At 32.8% G+C, this 12125-nt stretch overlaps 1 long non-coding RNA gene across 1 annotated transcript in view; it reads left to right on the forward strand.

Annotated features, from left to right (window-relative positions):
- The window catches only part of LOC126953034 (uncharacterized), a 58532-nt gene extending 46953 nt beyond the window's left edge, over nucleotides 1-11579 (forward strand). Inside the window, exons 2-3 of the long non-coding RNA XR_007725114.1 lie at nucleotides 277-8842; nucleotides 10982-11579. This is a non-coding gene — a long non-coding RNA (uncharacterized LOC126953034). The remainder of the gene's footprint in view (nucleotides 1-276; nucleotides 8843-10981) is intronic.
- The last annotated feature ends 546 nt before the right edge of the window (nucleotides 11580-12125 follow it).

The raw sequence follows: 12125 nt of genomic DNA on the forward strand, positions 1-12125 counted from the left end.
CTGTAGTTCTGAGCAATATAAAATTATGAGTATTTCAAAAACCAAAAAATTACTTGGTTTATTCCTTTCAAATGCATTCAGTGTTACTTGTAATTAGTATAACTAATATTAAGCTCTCCAGGAAGCATTAGGCGTTATATTCTCCATATCCTAACTCTTACAATTTTCTCCTCTCATTTAGAGTATTGAAAAATTATATTTGTAAATACAATTGATTTTCAGGAAGAGAGATAGTAATCGTTATTCAATATTAATAACATTTTCCTTCTTGGATAGCATGTAAAGTCATCATCTAGTAGCTCTAATGACCTGTTGAAGTATTTATGGACTGCACATGTCTCATCCCTGAAGGCTGCTCATAAAATTTTTCACAATCGGTAAGAATAAATCCAAAGTTATTTTGTTTTAATGTGATAACAATCTTTCTATCATATGCTATGTTTTTTATTGAAATCTTTTCCATTTACCTATTTGCCAAGACGTCAACTATGGGCAGTACTATATAAAGGGAAAACTAACAAGAAAATGTTTTACTGGATAAAGTTCAAAATGTATTTTGTAAGTAGGTAGGTAAAAATGTGAAGAAAAATAGGCTTGTGCCATAAAGCATAGAAAAATTAAAAACAATCAAACAAAATTTAACCAGAAGAACAAGGAGAGGGTTTCTTTTAAAGAGATGTTTTGACATGAACTGGCATGTCTGTAAACCAAAAGGATGTAGTGACAAGTAGTACAGGATGTCTGCATCATCTTTATAAAAGAACATGGTTTGTTTACCACATATTTAGAAGAAAATATCTAGGACACATCTCTTTTATTATGCCAGATAGCTAAAAATAATGTCAAAATAGTCTGTGTTTTATAGTAAATGTAGTAAACACAACTCTGCCATCCAGAGTGAGGCATGGGGTAGAAAGAAAGAAAGAATGGGTGACTGGTTTTAAAACATATGTAAACACAGGCATATATTTTTGAAGAGTTCTTGTTAACGATCTGCTGTTATATTTTCCACTGACCTCATATCCAATTGAGATGAATAAATCAGAGACGGGAGACACATTGCCTTGCATATTTTCTCTCTTTATGTTGCTTCAAGGCCCGATATTTTTATTAGGTGATGGAAGAATTCATCAACTTGGTATATCTGTCAGATAAATTAGGATCATAACCATCATAACAGCTTATTGGTAGAGTGAGAATTGTCAACATCAAGATGGCAACTGAGAGCAAGTCATTAGAGTCATAGAAAATACTTTCGAAAATACTATTTTTTAATCTGTGGATTTTCCCAGTCATATGCAAAACTAAACTGCTCTAGAAAATAGCAGCTTTTCTATAATAAAACTGTTTTAGTTTTATAAAATAAAAAATCAACACTGAATTTATTGCTTCCTACCAAAAGGGTCATAGACAGTCTCTTTGAGCTCTGAAGTCTGAATTATTGTGTATGTTGATCATAATATTTGGGTATTATTTTTATCTTTCTGAAATATTGTAAGGTGCTTTTTTCTACAAAGTTTCTTAAATTTTAAGCAATTGTGACTTACTATGTTATTTTTCATTCATTTTGTGGAGCACATAGTCTATCTAAAACTCTGTTATCTCTGTTTCATTGCTGGAATTCCTATTATTTATATGCTGAATCTCCTACACAATAGATCAAATTTTTATAGTTTTTATTTCTCTTATTTTCCACATTTTTGCTTTGTGCACTTCCTATCTAATTTCCTCAACTTTGTCTTCTAATCTCTTTGCTGATAGTTACTTACTATACTATTTCTATGATTTCATTAAGATCAATGAAGTTGATTTTCAATGAATCCTCTTACTGTATCTTCTTATTGCTTTTTCTTTGCAATACATTTTCTCACCTCTCTGTGAATATTAGAAAAAATTTTTTTGAGACAGAGTCTCACTCTGTCACCCAGGCTTCAGTGCAGTGTAATTTTTGTATTTTTGGTAGAGGCAGGGTTTCACCATCTTGGCCAGGCTTGTCTTGAACTCCTGACCTCGTGATCCACCCACCTCAGCCTCCCAAAGTACTGGGATTACAGGCATGAGTCACCGCACTCAGCCAATATTAGAATATTAAACACAGTTGCTTATTGTCCGGTATATTCTAAGTAGCTTTTTCATTTGCTTTGTGTAATTTGTCTTATTCGTGGTATCTCTTATTCAAGATACCATTCTTAACTACCTTGTAATCTTTGTTATACATAGGTATTTAAAATTGGGGCAGTAAGGAGCTCATTTGAAACTCTGTGAGTATGACTAATGCTTGCTTACTGCTGTACAGCAGAGCATGTGACTGGACAATTTAACTGGTTAATTTCTGTTTTATTAAGTATATGCCTATCTTCTCAGGCTGGTTGAATTTACCAGAAATTTTCCATGTTATGCTTCAAGAGAGAAGGCTTGGTTTGCAGCATTTTAAGATTCTAGTGAGAGAAGATTGGAGGTCTGAGTATCCAGTATGCAGGTGCAGGTCTTCACTTAAGATCTCTGTTTCCAGCTTGGTGTACTGCTGCCTTCAGTTGTGCTCAGTTTACTAGAGTTCAGAAACTCTCCCCTTTGCCTTGTTGATAATTAACTCATCACTGTGTGGAGGATCAGAGGGAGTCTTTGAATCTGTCTATTTCTTTATCAGCCTTTCAAGCAACAATTCCCGTTTTCAGGAATATACCTTTCACCCCATTTTCCAGAAGTGCTTGTAACCACTCAGAATTTTGGGGAGAATGCTACACAGTATATAGTGTTAGCTTTCCCCATTGCTAGTTTAGAATTCAGACTTCTTGGATCTGCTAAATCCTTTGCTACTCATCCATTTGATTTCTAGTTTCTGAAATGTTGTAGCTGCCTCTTCAAATATACTCACAGTATTATTGTTTCTGATATGGTAAGGGAGAAAAAAGAAGTGCATGTATTCAAATGCCCAACTTTACATGAAAGATCTTCTGTCATTTTTATACTTAAGAATATATACTAAAATTTATTATTTAATAATAATATTTTTGAAACATGAATAAGTGAAGTAATTTAGTATTAGTTTTGCTTAAAATATCACCAAAAATGTATGTCATTGAAAAATAATTGTCCTGACAAGGAGAATCCTTCCAAAGGTATCCCTTAATGGAAGGAAGATATTTTGCATGTTAATACTATAAAAATATCAAAATCCTGAAAATGAGTACTGTGGTTTATAATCTTAGGTCTCATATTGATATTTGTTAATATATTAATCATTCTTTGATATAAAACAATTTTATAGAATTTAAGAATATTTCCATTAAGGGTCAACCAAATCTGCATAATGAATCTTGAATTATTGGACATGTGAAATCTCTTATTAGTTTTCCACTTGTAAAATGGGAATAATAGCAGCACCTAATTTGTAAGGTTGTTTTGAGCAATATATATAACATTTATAACATAACACCTACAATAGAATAAGAAATCAATACAAAATAGCTTCTATTATTTTAAGAGGAAATAAGGTAGCAGTTAAGTATAGGACTCTGGAACCAGAACATCTAGTGTTAGATCCTGGATTGACGTATTAGTTATAGAAAATTGGAAAATTGTTTCCTGTGATTCCATTTCTTCATCTATTAATATATATATTTTTAAATTTGGGTGGTACTTCCATAATAGCAGAGTGGAGATATCCCTAAATTCATTCTTCCATAAAAGCAACAAAGCACTAACAAAAATGGTCAAAATAAACATTTTAAGAATTATTGGCATTAGTTAATGGCTTATATCAATCAAAAACTGTCAAAAACATTTATTCAAAGAAAAGCTGAATGTAGGTAAGAACAGGGTCTGTGGTATTTTAAGTTGGCTTGTCTCATTCCACTTTATCCAGCTCTGCAATAGCCTTGAAAACCAGCAACCTTGCAACTCCTGTGGCTTTGCAGCCATCAAAAGAGCATATTTGTGTTTGGAGCTGCTCAAAAAGCCCTATCTTTAGAGGACTTTAGAGTCACTTTTTAACCTGTCTTATAGCTACCTGCAAAAATTCCCTTCTCAGGGTGTTGTAGTTATTTGAACTACTCATTCTGTGGGAAAAATTTTATACCCAAGGTATTTGTAAAAAGATACAATTAGCATCAATTTTTTTTTAACACCTCAGCTACCTGAGACTGCTATAGCAGCTGGGGAAAACAAGAGCTGAGGACCAGCCAGGCAAGAACTGAGAGGGTTCAAATCTGGCTGACCTTGAGGCCCTGAACAAGTGAAAAGTAAAGGCTAAGGCAAACATGCAAAAGGCCTTGAAGATGTGTTCAAAGAACTGAAGAAAATCTTTAAGCAGTCATTAGCTGACCACTAAGCTTACTGAGCAGAGTTCAATCATGACTCACTACAGAGAATATACAATGAATATGTAGAAATAGTCCAGGCAAGTTACTAAGTTACTAAGCGAACAATGACAAACGAACCGAGCAACAAATCCTGGTGAGAGTGAGTATCTGATTTTCAGAGTTGCTACTTTATATTTTCTGAAATGACATGAAATGGGAATTGTTGGGTAAAAGACAAAAGAAATGTGAAGAATTGGAAAACTATTTTGCACATGTGTGCAAACTATTTTGCATATGTGTGTGTATTTGCGGGTGCACACATGCACACACTAGTCAATTGAAAGTTTTCCTGAGCGAGACTAGATGATGGACTTACTAGATAAAATTTTTAAATTCGCTATTATGAACATACTTATAGAAATAGCTTGGGTGTAATAACTCATGCTTGTAATCCCTGCTACTCAGGAGCCTGAGGCAGGAGAATTACATGAGTCTAGGAATTTGAGACCAACCTGGGCAACATAACAAGATCTCATGTTTAAAAAAGTTAAAAAAAAAAGAGAGAGAAAGAAAGAGAAGAAACCATGTCTAAAGATTAAAAAAAAAAATGAAAACTTACAATGTCTTATCAGGTAGATAATATCAGTAAACAGATAAAATCTACAGAAAAAAATAGGAATTCTGAAATTGAAAAGTAGAATAGTGGCTGGGCGCGGTGGCTCATGCCCGTAATCCCAGCACTTTGGGAGGCCGAGGCAGGAGGATCACAAGGTCAGGAGATCGAGACCATCCTGGCTAACACGGTGAAACCCCATCTCTACTAGAAATGCAAAAAATTTAGCCAGGCATGGTGGCAGGCACCTGTAGTCCCAGCTACTCGGGATGCTGAGGCAGAAGGTAGTGAACCCGGTAGGCGGAGTTTGCAGCGAGCAGAGACGATGCCACTGCACTCCAGCCTGGGTGACACAGTGAGACTCCATCTCAAAAAAAAAAAAAGAAAAGAAAAGTATAATAGCTACATGAATAATCCAAGGTGGTGATATTCAAAAGCAGATTTAAGCTAGCAGGAGAAAAGAATCAGTGAACTTGAATAAAGGTAAGTTGAGATAATAGTTTGAGAAACAGAAATAAAAACAGTATGATGAAAAATAAACAGAGCTTCACAGATCTATAAGAAATCATCAAACATATGACATATACATAATGGGATTCCCAGAAGTAAGGGTAGAGAAAAAAGAGAAGAAATAGTATTTGAAAAAAAAAGTCAGAAACTTTTCAAACTTAATTTAGAAACATTAATCTATATATCCAAGAAGCTCAGTGAACTCTAAATAAGATAAACTGAACAAAAGCCACACTTAGACAAACTGTGGCCAAATTGTCCAAAGAAAAAGAGAGAATCTGATAAGCAGAAAGAGAAAAATGACCCTAATGTACAAGGAATCCTCAATAAGTTTAAGAGTTGATTCCTCATCAGAAACCATGGAAGCCAGGAGACCTATTGGAAGTGCTGTAAGAAAAAGACTGTCAATGAAGAATTATATATCCTGTAAAACTATTCTTTAAAAATGGAGAAATTAAGACATTTCCAGATGAACAAATACTGAAATAATTTGTTAGCAGACATACTTTCAAGAAATAATAAAAGATGTTTTTCAGACTGAAATGAAAGAACACTAAATGGTAACTCAAATTCATATTATGAAATAAACAGTACTAATAAAGGAGTTACATAGGTAAATATAAAATCGACTGTAAATATATAGTATCATGTCACTGTTCTTCTCTATTTCATTTGAAATACAACTGCATAAAACAGTAATTATAAAATTGTTCTGATGGGTTTATAATGTATAACGATGTAATTAGCATGACAATAATAGCACAAGAAAGGGAAACAGGATTGGTACTATATTGGAGAAAGGTTTATGTAAACTATTGAAAGAAGTTGGTATTAATCTGAACTACATTGTTTCAAGTTAAGATGGTAGTTGTAATCCCATCAGCTAAGAGCAATAGCAAATAAAGTAGACTAAATATATATATAGTAAAATATGCCACAAGATAATTAAAAAGTTACACTAGAAAATATTTGTTTACCACAAAAGAAGCCAGTAACAAAGGAAAATAGGAGCAAAAACATAAGACACAAGAACAAATAGCAAAATGATAATATTATACCAAATATTATATCAAAATAAGATAAAGGCATCACAAGAAAAAAAATCTACAGACCTACATTTCCTGTGAATATAGATGTAAAAACTCTCAACACAACATTGGTAAACAGAATCAAACAATATATAAAAATAATTATAAACCATCACCAATAGGATTCATTCCAAGAATGCATGTTGGTTTAGCATCTGAAAATCAATCTGTATAATATATATATTAAAAGAATAATGCACGAAAACCACGTGATCATCACAATAGACACAGCAAAAACCTTTGATGAAACCCAACACATTTTTATGATCAAAAAACAAAAGCACTAAAATATGTAGGAATAGAGCAGTGTCTCACCTTGATGAGGGGCATGTAGACAGCCCCAGCTAACATGATAAGGGTGCAACACTGACTATTTCCCCTGTAAGATGAGAAACAAGACAATATTCTCCACTGTTGCAACTCAGCACTGTACTGAAGGGTCTACTGAGGGAGATTAGGTAAGAAAAGATATAAAAGCATCCAAATTGGAAAAGATAAAATAATACTTTCTCTATTTCTCAAAGAAATCCACTAAAAAACTATTGGAGTTAATAAATGATTTCATCGACCCAGCAGAATAAAAGATCAGCATACAGAAATCAATTGTATTTCTATATACTGCAATGAAAAAAATTCTAAAATAAAACTAAGAAAACAGATACATTTATAACAGGATCAAGAGGAAAAAATTCACAAGAATAGATTTAACAGAAAGAAATTAAAAACTTAGATACCCTGAGAAAATACGAGATATTGTTGAAAGAAATTACAGATCCATTTAAAGTGAAAGACTTCCTGTGTTCATGGATTGGAAGACTTAATATTGTTAAATTGGAGACTTTCCCTAAATTGATCCACAGATTCTATGCAATCCCTATTAATCTCTTAGTATAAAACTACAGTAATCAAGACGTACAAGTAATCAAGTGTGGTAAGGGCATAATAATAGACACATAGATTAATGGAATAAAATTGAGAGACCAGATATAAACCCTTAGATTTGTGGTAGCTTGATTTTTAACAAGGGGGCAAGACAACACAGTGTGTAAGATTAGTTTTCAATGGAAATGGATTAGTCTTCTAAAAATCCATATGCTGGTGAATGAAGTGTCTTCTGCGACACAACAAAATTAACATAAAATGCATTATAAACCTAAATGTTAGAGCTAGAACTATAAAACTTTTAGAATAAATTTTTTGACTTAGGGTTAGACACGTTTTTTCTAAGATGTGGCACTAAAAGCACAAACGACAAAAAACATAGAATGAATTTCATAAAGTGTTTAAAAATTTGGTGCTGCAAATGTTACTATTGAAAAAGTTAAGGACAGTACACAGGGTGGGAGAAAATATTTTCAAATCATATATCCCATGAGGAACTTGTGTTTAAAATGTATTTTAAAACTCTTACAACTCAGTGATATAAAAAAATTTAAAATAGAAAAAGGGGATTTGAACAGGTATTTCTCCAAAGAAGATATGCAAATGGCCAGTAAGTACATACATATTCAAAATCATTTGTCGAAATCATTAGTCATTAAGGACATGTAAATCAAAACCACAACAAGCTACTACTTAACAATCACTAGAATGGCTAAAGTTTAAAAGACAGACAGTAACAACTGTTTTTATTTTTTATATTTTGTTCCTCAAGTCTTCTCTTTCTTAAACCTAAGAATTGGTTATGATGCTTTGATAAGAGTGTGAAGTTCTAACCAATTTTTCTGTAATCCAAGACAGGCTTCATAATTTCATACTCTATACTCCCATAACTCCATGGGAACCACATATATACAAGTGTGTTTCTTTCACAGCATTGACCAGAGGATACGTTCTAATTGTTTTTTGAATCCATAACAACTAGCCCCCTATGTCTGTAATACGTATAGTAATACCAAGGGAAATCTAACAAACCATGTAATTTCCATAATAGGTCTTGAAGGACATAGAACACAATGAGCAAAATATGGGGTGGAAATCATTTTGGAGGGAATAAGCATGCTGCAAAACAACAAGCTGTTTACATGCTCAGAAGATTGGAACAGGTGGTGCAGATTGCATAGATGTAAAACTATTCACTACAAACATAAAATTAAAATTTGTTCCTCAATAAGATGAGAGGAGTTGACTTTCTAGCATAATTCATGAGGAAAAAATACCAAACTACCTAAAAATCAAGAAAAGTTATTTTAATTTATTTCATTTTCAGTGGTCACCTGACATAGAAATCATCTGTTCTTCAAGAGATGTCCAAATCCGGCAGAAGTTTTGCCTCACCACCTTTGATCTTCATCTTCACATTTTAAAATAATATTTGGTCACATATCAGAGTACGTGCAAGGATAACATGCTTGAAAAGGGAAAAACATTTGGCTAAAAATTACCAAATTTCTGGGATGGTAATTTCCAAATTTAAAATTCTAGTAATGTCTCTTCACATTTTCAAATGTAGGGGCTAAAATCAAAAGCAAGTTTACACAATTTGTATTCTAAAAAGTAGAATATGGTTGCTTTTGGACAGATGATCCATTTCGAAAATTGAATTGGCAGAACTCTGAGTAGACTAATTTTAAGTGCATACTTCTACCCTACATTTCTATTAGGTTAAAATATTATTTTAAACAAGAAGTAGATTGTAAAAGAAACTGGGTTTTATTTGTGGATTATTTAGCTCCAACACGCTTTCCTACAACTTTGATTAGAATGAATGAATTCCAGAAGAACCTGCCGCCACGAATACTTGTTAGTGGGGATAAAGTCCACTTCATCGGTGACTTTTCCAACTTTCAGAACATAGTCTTGCTTGCTGTAAATTTCCTATACAAAGTGCATAACCATACAAGTAAGAGACACAGAGAATTTACTTTTTGTAAATTCTATATGTTGTGTTGATATCTTAGCTGACGGGATAGCCTTGGAATCAGAATTATAAATTATTATGATAGGCTGTCTAAAGAAGGAAATGTTAAGTTCCTATAGGTATCTGTTTCAAGGTTTTAACAATAATTCTTGAGGATTTATGATAGGTTTCATATAATGGGCTTATATTTTGGACCCTTCCTGACTTGGCATGTCCTTTTCTACAGGGTTCTTGTGCAAATACAGCTGATCAATATCATAGCATGTTAATTTGGCAAAGAGATAATAGGAATTTTTACTTCTTTCTTGGACAAGTTTTATTTTATTTTATTCTGCTTCATCCCTTATTTTTAAATGAAAAATATAATAAGCAAAACAATGACACTCCCCATGACTAACAGAACCCCACAATAATTTCTGTTATGTGACTTTCCTCATCCAGTTCTCCTAATTGCACACATAAAAACAAAAATAAAAAACTTACCCTAAAAATCCTGGTCTTAGAAAAGGTTACATTTCTCCAAAATGTACAAATTATTTATAGAAAACACAAAAGAAAGAACATAATAATAAACTTGAAAGTTACTTTCATTAGATTCTCCAGATATCATTTACCCCTTTCTCTATTGAGGGAATAAAATATGTGTGTGTATGTGGTATGTGTGCATGTGTATAATTTCTATTCCCTAAAGCAAAATTTAGAAATAAGGTAAGAGTCGAAATTAAAATGAATATATTGTACATTAAATTTAACAGTTGTGTGTATTAACTAGGGCAACATTTGTTGTTTTAATAAATAAACCTTCAAATGTTAATGGCATAACTCATTAGGATTTATTTCTGGCTAACACAATTATTCATAATGTTTACTCAATTGGCAGGAGACTTTCTTCCATGGTAATTCTGGGACCTAGGACCCTTCTATTTGTGGTACCATCAGTCTTCACAGCTTCACTATTGCATGCCTCCTGCAAAACGTAAATGGAGTTAGAGAGGTTAAAAAAGGGACCCCATCTTTTAAAGGCCCAGAATCAGAAGTACTCGAGAATTTGGTATCTTTCCTTCTTACAGATTGACTGATCAATCCATCCTCACTTTTTCTACTCAAAATTCATACCATTGCTAAATACTTTTTTCCCATATTTTAATAACATTTCATTTTTATGACTATAATTTTGCTTATTTCAAAAATATATTTTATATATGTTACCACAAATTTAATTGCAACAGAAAGTTATTAAATGCAAACAAAACTTACCATCTCCGTCATCACCTCCTAACCTTCATACGTCGATTCTTGACTGATATATATTTTTATGTTTGGGGCTCACTCCTACAAAATATCTTACATGCATTAATGAATATAAATAAGAGAATAAATAATTTGATAAAAACCTTGATGTTTGCATAAAGTAATTGTATATATGGCACTGCTCTGTGCTATAATTTTTTCATTAACCATGTATCTCTGGGATATTAGTAAGTTGACAAATATTTACACATATTCTCATGAATGATACATAACTTTCTATTGAATGGACATATATTTTTCCACTTTGAGCCAATGGAAAGTGTCATTTAATGAGTACTTTTTTTTTTTTTTGAGACAGAGTCTCGTGGGAGTGCAGTGGCGCGAACTCCGCTCACTGCAAGCTCCGCCTCACTGCAAGCTCCGCCTCACTGCAAGCTCTGCCTCACTGCAAGCTCCGCCTCACTGCAAGCTCCGCCTCCCAGATTCACAGCATTCTCCTGTCTCAGCCTCCAGAGTAGCTGGGACTACAGGTGCCTGCCACCATGCCCGGCTAATATTTGTGTTTTTTGTTTGTTTTTTTAAGTAGAGACGGGGTTTCACCGTGTTAGCCAAGATGGTCTCGATCTCCTGACCTTGTGATCCGCCCGCCTTGGCCTCCCAAAATGCTGGGATTACAGGCATGAGCTACCGTGCCCGGCCTTTAATGTGTACTTTTATTAGCTTAAATTGCTGGAATAATGACACAGTAAAATACTAAAAATGAGTTCATGGATCAGGTATTGCCAAGTGGCAATTAAAGACTATGCTATAGTTTATGTTCTTGACAAAAGAAAAACAAACGACAAAACAATGCAAACTGTTTATTAAGATTTATACTTCTATGTAGACATCAAAAGTTAGTATTAGCAAATTAATTTGCACACAGTTATCTTAATTTGCAATAATCTAAAATCTGAAAAATGGCACTTCATTTTTTACAGGTTTTCATTTAATCATCACTGTATTTATCATCTTTTATTCCTTTTAGTTTTCTTATGTATCTTATCAATTTGAATTTTAAGGCATAATATATAATTTAAAAGAATAAAGCATTTTATATTTTATTACAGGATGTATATGGATATATATTAATTTGATACTAATTACATTGAATTTTGTTGTAAATAATTTCAACATTTGGCATCAAAATAGAAATTTTTCCTACAACACTTAAATAAATTTACCACTTTTTCTAGGAACATTGTTTCTCACCATATGGAAAACTTTAATGAAGGTAACAGTTGCAAGAAACCTTTTTCTAGCAATTTTGGAATTTATCCTTCACTTTTTAAATTAAACACTTCTAGAAATCCATAATGAAATAAAAATCCACAAAGGCAATTTATTGAGGAACAATATTCACAGAAATTTGTCCTTGGCTGTTCATCTCTAGGTAATTTTGTCATTATATATGCCTGTATTTTAAAATTAAAACTGATGTTGCTGTTAATTTGCACAATTAA

This window comes from Macaca thibetana, chromosome 4 (genome assembly GCF_024542745.1).
Source record: "Macaca thibetana thibetana isolate TM-01 chromosome 4, ASM2454274v1, whole genome shotgun sequence".
NCBI lineage: Eukaryota > Metazoa > Chordata > Mammalia > Primates > Cercopithecidae > Macaca > Macaca thibetana.